Consider the following 6,541-nt stretch of genomic DNA (forward strand, 5'->3'; position numbering starts at 1 on the left):
CTCAAGTGTCGGTTGCAAGGGAAATAATCCAGTTCACTTTCTCGTTTTTCGGCGGGGCAGAGTTGTCTCCCTTGTTCTAACACTGACAAAAGAATGTGTTTTATTTCTTTGTTAAATTAATTCATAAATAAACAAAAGTACCTTTACCATTTTTTTTTTGTTTTTGTTTTTTTTTTTTGTCACACCGAGTCTCTGCTCTTCTCCATGAGTTCATATGTGTTAACTCTCTCTGTCCTGAGCACCAAATTAACCTGTTAAATAAACTTTGTTTATATCATCTGTAGAGGACTAGGATATATAAATCCTAATCCCGTTACAAAAGAAAATAATGAAACGAATGGAAAGAAGGAAACAAAAACTCAATTGCTGGATAAGATAAACGTGTCGTTTATTTACTGTTGAAAGAATGAATGTTTTAGGTGTAACACATGTTCATGTCCGCGCAGGTGTTGCGGGACTGGTAGTATAGAAGGAAAAAGGAAATGTGTGTTCATCTCCGTTCGGGTCACTATCGTTTGTTCGCGCGTGGGAAGAGATGTGAGTAATGTAGTGGAAATGGGAGTGATAGTCCAGCGTGTAGACAAAGACATGTTAGCAGTCAGCTACGCGAAGGTATTCTCAGTGACAAGTTGTATATATATAGAGAGAAAGAGTGAGAATGTCAATCCAGTTCATAGAGAGAGAAAGCGTATATAGTGTACGTACGGTCTGTTAGCTTTTTGTCCCACATAGTAGCAAGTGTTGTGAGGCACGCGCGTGCGCGCACCTGCCGAAACGGCGGCGGCTGGTGCGTCGACCACTCATCTTGGAAGGCGGGTTGGAAAAGAAAGATGCGGCTTATTGCTCTTGCTTTTATAATTGTTTCCAGTGGTCTTTTGCGCATATGTGGATTTCCTTTGAAAGGGAAGTGACGTTGTCCATCTGTGTGTACATGTGCATACGTTAGCGTGTGTGTATAAGTGAATGTGAGTGTATGTACGTGAACGTGAATATATGTGCGTGTGTGGACGTGCGCGCGTATGTTTGTGTGCGCATATTTTTTTTTTTTTTTTTACATAGTGATCACCACTTATCAAGGCCCGGAAGCCACTCAAGGATAAGGGTTATTGCAAGTACATTACGTTAGTGTGGAGATTTGATGAAGTGTTTACTTAAGGGGGTGGTTCATTAGGAATTTGTTAACGTTGGACTTCAAGACATCCAAGTTGTAGTCCGGTGGGAAGCAGGCAGACGGAACAGAGTTCCACAGGCATGCAATTCTAAGAAAGGTGCTTTGTTCATGGAATCCGCGTTTTGATTTAGGCACAGATATAGAGTGGGGGAAATTTTTCACAGTGGATTCGGCTAGACGGGTGTTTTTCGTGAAAGATTGGCGAGGGGGGACCAGAGATTGGAGTTCAGACGAGCACCTGCCATGGAAATAATGATAAAACAAGGATAGGCTCGCAACGTCTCTTCTGTGGGAGAGAGGTTACAGGGTAGAGAAAAGGGCATCCCCCACTAAGCCACGAAGTCTATTTTGTACTCTGTCAAGGCAGGATAGGCTATTTTTAGCAGCTCCTGCCCAGATATGGCAACAGTATTCCATCCTTGGAATGTATATGACAAGTAATATGGCTTGAGATGTATATGACAAGTAATATGGCTTGAGATGTGAACGCGTGTTTTTGTGTGAGACTAGAAAAGGCTCGCGCACATCTGACGCTAGTACTTTTGTGAATGTCTCAGACCTTATTTCCATTCACAGATTTTTTTTTTTTTTTGACAATAACATTTTCCTGTCGCTCGTGCTATCGACCTACTTATATCACTATAAATATAAAGAAGTTTTCTTTTTGTTTTTTTTTTGTTTTGTTTTTTGTTTTTTGTTTTTCAAAATAATAAGTTTTTTTTTAATTTTGACCGGTGTCTTGCCTAATAACAATCACCAAAGAGGATGCACAATTGGGCTAATCAATACTATCACAACTTATTTAATTATACTGAATCACTAATACCTGATGTGGTATTATCTCTGGGTGATCTATACAGGCTTCCTCCAAAGGATGAAGTTTACAAGGAATACCAAATTCCCAAGCAGTTCCTAGCTGCATATGAATATCTTGGTTATAGATGATATACAGTGCCTAGCATTCACAAATCGTAACCCATCTAGTAGTGGCCAGACTATGTTGCTTAACTTTAGTGATCTAACAAGAGCTGGTCTATAAACATGATTATACTGTAATTTATGTAACTGACTTTACCAAATGCAAATACTATTGCATCTATTGCGGCCATTTAAGCACTAATAATATTGAGAAAGGTATAACCCCCACAATCTCCTCTCTAACTATGGCTAAAATAGTCACTTGTATTCAACAATAATTCTTTTACGATTAAATTAACCAAAAAAGAGTTTGTTGTATAAACATATAAACTTAACCAAATGCCAAATTGAAACGGTTTCCTGTATGATGCATCCAAATATAACCTTTAATATTCACTAAGATCACACACTGTCAGGAACATTGATTTTATCAACTTATATATTATTAATATATACCGAAAAAGAAAAATCATATTTTATTTTAATCCCTAATTTTTTTTATGCTTTTTATTTTTGTTTAACCAAAGAGAAATTTTTCAGGGTCTATTTAATGACAGTCGCTATTTAATTGCTTCCTCATGAGGCCAAAGTAAGAACACGAGGTTGCTTTTTAATGAGAGAAACATTCTAATCCCCAAAAAGAGGCACTCAGAATGAAAAAAATAAATAAATAAATAAATAAATAAAAAGAATCATCACGTTCAAGGAAGATTTTCCTCTGACTTAGGACAAACAGGTTATCTTCAATCACGGGTTATGTTTGCTTGTGTAACTGTTAGGAATGGATTTGAATTGTTGAAAGAACACAAAGTGGCAGCAACAAGGGAACTTTATTAACTGAAGAGCTATTGGCAGGGGGAGACAATCTAACTGTGTATATAACAACGGGTGTGAAATATTACAACCATTTATCATTCAAACACTGCTGTGTTTGAATGATAAATAGTAAAGTGGCAGTTTCAGTCATTTAGAATTGCTTTAAAGCTTCACCGCTCACTCATTTTTCGACCAAATTTCAAACAATTATTATAGTTTATAGATCACCTTCTCAGCTATAGTGTGAAAAAAAAAAATTTTTCAATTTTCGTTCAGTAAGTTATGATGAATTTACTGTTGTTCGAAATCATAAAAAAACGTAAGGAGGTGAGCAACATTTTTTTATGACTAGTTTCCATAGCAACCGTGTCGCTCAGCGACTACAGTTGCTACCAATTCGCCGCTCTCGTGAAAAGAGAAGTAACAAGTGAAAAAGAAAAATGAAAGAATGAAAGGGAGATAATTGAGGGGATTTTTTTAAAGCAGACGAGTGTCGTATATTGTTATTACACATATTTAATGACAGTCGCTATTTAATTGCTTCCCCATGAGGCCAAAGTAAGAACACGAGGTTGCTTGTGAGAAACATTCTAATCCCCAAAAAGAGGCACTCTGAATGAAAAAAAAAAAAATTAAAAAATAAATAAAAAGATTCGTCACATTCAAGGAAGACTTTGCCTCTGACTTAGGACAAACAGGTTATCTTCAATCACCACTCTCGTGAAAAGAGAAGTAACAAGTAAAACAGAAAATGAAAGAATGGAAGGGAGATAATTGGGGGGGGTGATTTTTTTAAAAAGTAGACGAGTGCCCTACATTGTTATTACACATATGTAATAACAATGTAGGGCACTCGTCTGTTACGTTATGTTTATAGTAGCAAAAAAAATAAGACTGAAATTAAACAAAAAATAATTGAATTTACTGGATGCCTGGAAAAATCATGGATTACAATAGAAAAATGCTAGCATGAAAAGTAATATGGTTAAGCTTAAACATGGAAAAGTAAAGGACTAATTGTTAAAACTGGAAAAGAAAAGACAAGAGATTCTAGTAAAAAATATAATAAACTTATAACTTAAAATATTAAAGCATTAAGAATGTCGTGCTTGCATAGATCTCACATCAATCGTATAATAATCACTTATTTCAACATATAGTTTATTTTTAGATCAATATTTGGAATTTAATTACTATAAATACATTAATAATATTATAATTATTACAAATTTATCATTCCTATCCATAAACTAATTTGTGGACTAAAATATATGAGTCAAATGTGTTAATTGTTAGAATGGATGTAAAAACACTATTATAGTTATAATAAGGTATATCTATCGAACATCAATTCAGATAATGTATATATTAAAAAAAATATATAGTTTAACTAATCATCTATAAATTCATTTCGGAATTATAAGTTAAATTAAAGGAAAAAAAGAAAAAAAAAGGAAGGAAAGAGGAAAAAAGATTGCTTAGGGTAGGAGGGGCTAAAGTACAAATAAATTGGAAGTAAACATAATCTATAATATTATGTGTAAATAACATTAATAATTCTTAAATAACTTAAATTAGAATTAGATTTCACTTGCATATACATTTAACTAATTAAAACTAAAAGAACATATTATAAGATTAGTAAACTCTGAAACCTAATTATTAGGGAATTAGGATCTATCCAATGTTAAACTAAAATTATACTTAACTAAATAACTAGTTAGAAAAATGTTTAATAACACTAGATTGTAAAATATTAAATTAGTAAAAGTATGTGAAATGTGAACTTTAAAATATTACTTTCAAAATAATTATAATAATATTGATAAAAATAAATTAAAAAAATAAATGTAAATGTAAGAACTAATTTATAATTAGATATTAAGCAGAAATGAATTATAACTTAATGACTTATGACGATCGATTGAAATAGTTTTAATACTAACATTTTATATTGAATGTATTAGTGAATTAATTTATAATATGCACTGAAGTAATCATTGAATAATATTAAGTGAAAGACAGAACTATATAAACATTATTTATTAGTGGAATATGGATGAAAAGGGTTATCTATATATATATATATATATATATATATATATATATATATATATATATATATATGTATATATATAAATAAAAGCGAAAATGTATGTTCACTTTTTGTGTACGTCGAAGAAAGGCTTTTTTCAGAGAAGAGGTCGGTCGCCTAACAACTTTTTAAAACTTTTTATATCACATGTAAATTGTAATATCTCAGAGTTAACAATGGAGCTCGCCTGTCTATTTAATTTGCTCGACTTCGGGAAGATAAATATTCAAGTTTTTGCTCGCCGCATGTAGGTTAGACCTTTTTCTATGTTTCCCCCTACCCCCAACGTCTTTGGGGGGAAAAGAAAAAAAAAGCATTCCCACACTAAATGAAATGCTACTCCCACAGTCAAAAGTTGACCTCATAAAGTCATTAAAACGTGCACTTGCTAATTTAAGTAATTAAATAAATTCAAACGTGTTTCCATTAGCATTTTGCGGTGGCGCAATGGTTAATGTCGCACTTTTTTTTTTTCTTTATACTTTAATTTACAACCTTGCCTCAAGGGTTCGGGTTCGATCCTCATACTTACCTACCGAAACATTTTTTTTTTATTTTAAGCCCCCAAAAACCACACACACCTCCAAACACCTGGGCAACGCCGGGTACCCCTCGCTAGTTTATGATAAAAGAATGAATGTTAAAAAAAAGGTAAGTCAATATACCGATGGATTTGTTCTAAGGGCAGTAACTCTATCATACAATAAATTGAATTAATTTTAACTTTTTACGCTTAAAGTAAACAATTTGCCAGTAAAGAGTATTTAGCAAAATTATAAACTTCAACTAAGCATAATTATAGGTTTAGAAATAACTAATTCTAAGAATTATAATTGAAGTAGTAATAAACTTGATTATAACAGTTAAGTGAACTTAATTATTTTCAAATTCCAAATTAATAAATAATTTAATATAACCGTAAATTGTAAACAGTTTTTTTTTTAGTTTAGTTTCGTATATGCAAACATGTATAATAGATTATAATTATTAATGTTATTTTCATAAGTGTGAATACATTAATTAGAATTAATAAATTTACTAATTATTAAATAGAACATTTTGGCAGAATATTCCTAAATTAATAGAACATCTTAGTACAAATAGATTGGTTTAGGGACTTTATTTCTAAAATTCAAAATGGTGTAATGGAAACATATAAGGTATTTGCAGCTTCTCTTCCAATTTTCGGATTTTAATATAAATATATATATATATATATATATATATATATATATATATACTAGCAGTTCTGCCCGACTTTGCTCGGGCCTTATGTACTGTCCATAAGTTTATGTGCATACGTATATATTAAAAAGTGTGAATATGTAAAGTAATGCCTTTCTGTATAATAGTCTTCCTTAATTACCATAGAGAAAAGACAGACAGACATTTTCACTTATAGAGATACATAGATAGATTGGATGCAATATATAGCAATGATTTAAAAAGTATAAAAAAAAAAAAGACTCATGCGTCACCACTGAGAATCGAAACCAAAACGTTCAGATCATGATTTATTTTGCCTCTGCTGTAAATGACTA

The sequence above is a fragment of the Euprymna scolopes genome, chromosome 5 (genome assembly GCF_053919585.1).
Source record: "Euprymna scolopes isolate OS-2025 chromosome 5, ASM5391958v1, whole genome shotgun sequence".
NCBI classification, from domain to species: domain Eukaryota; kingdom Metazoa; phylum Mollusca; class Cephalopoda; order Sepiida; family Sepiolidae; genus Euprymna; species Euprymna scolopes.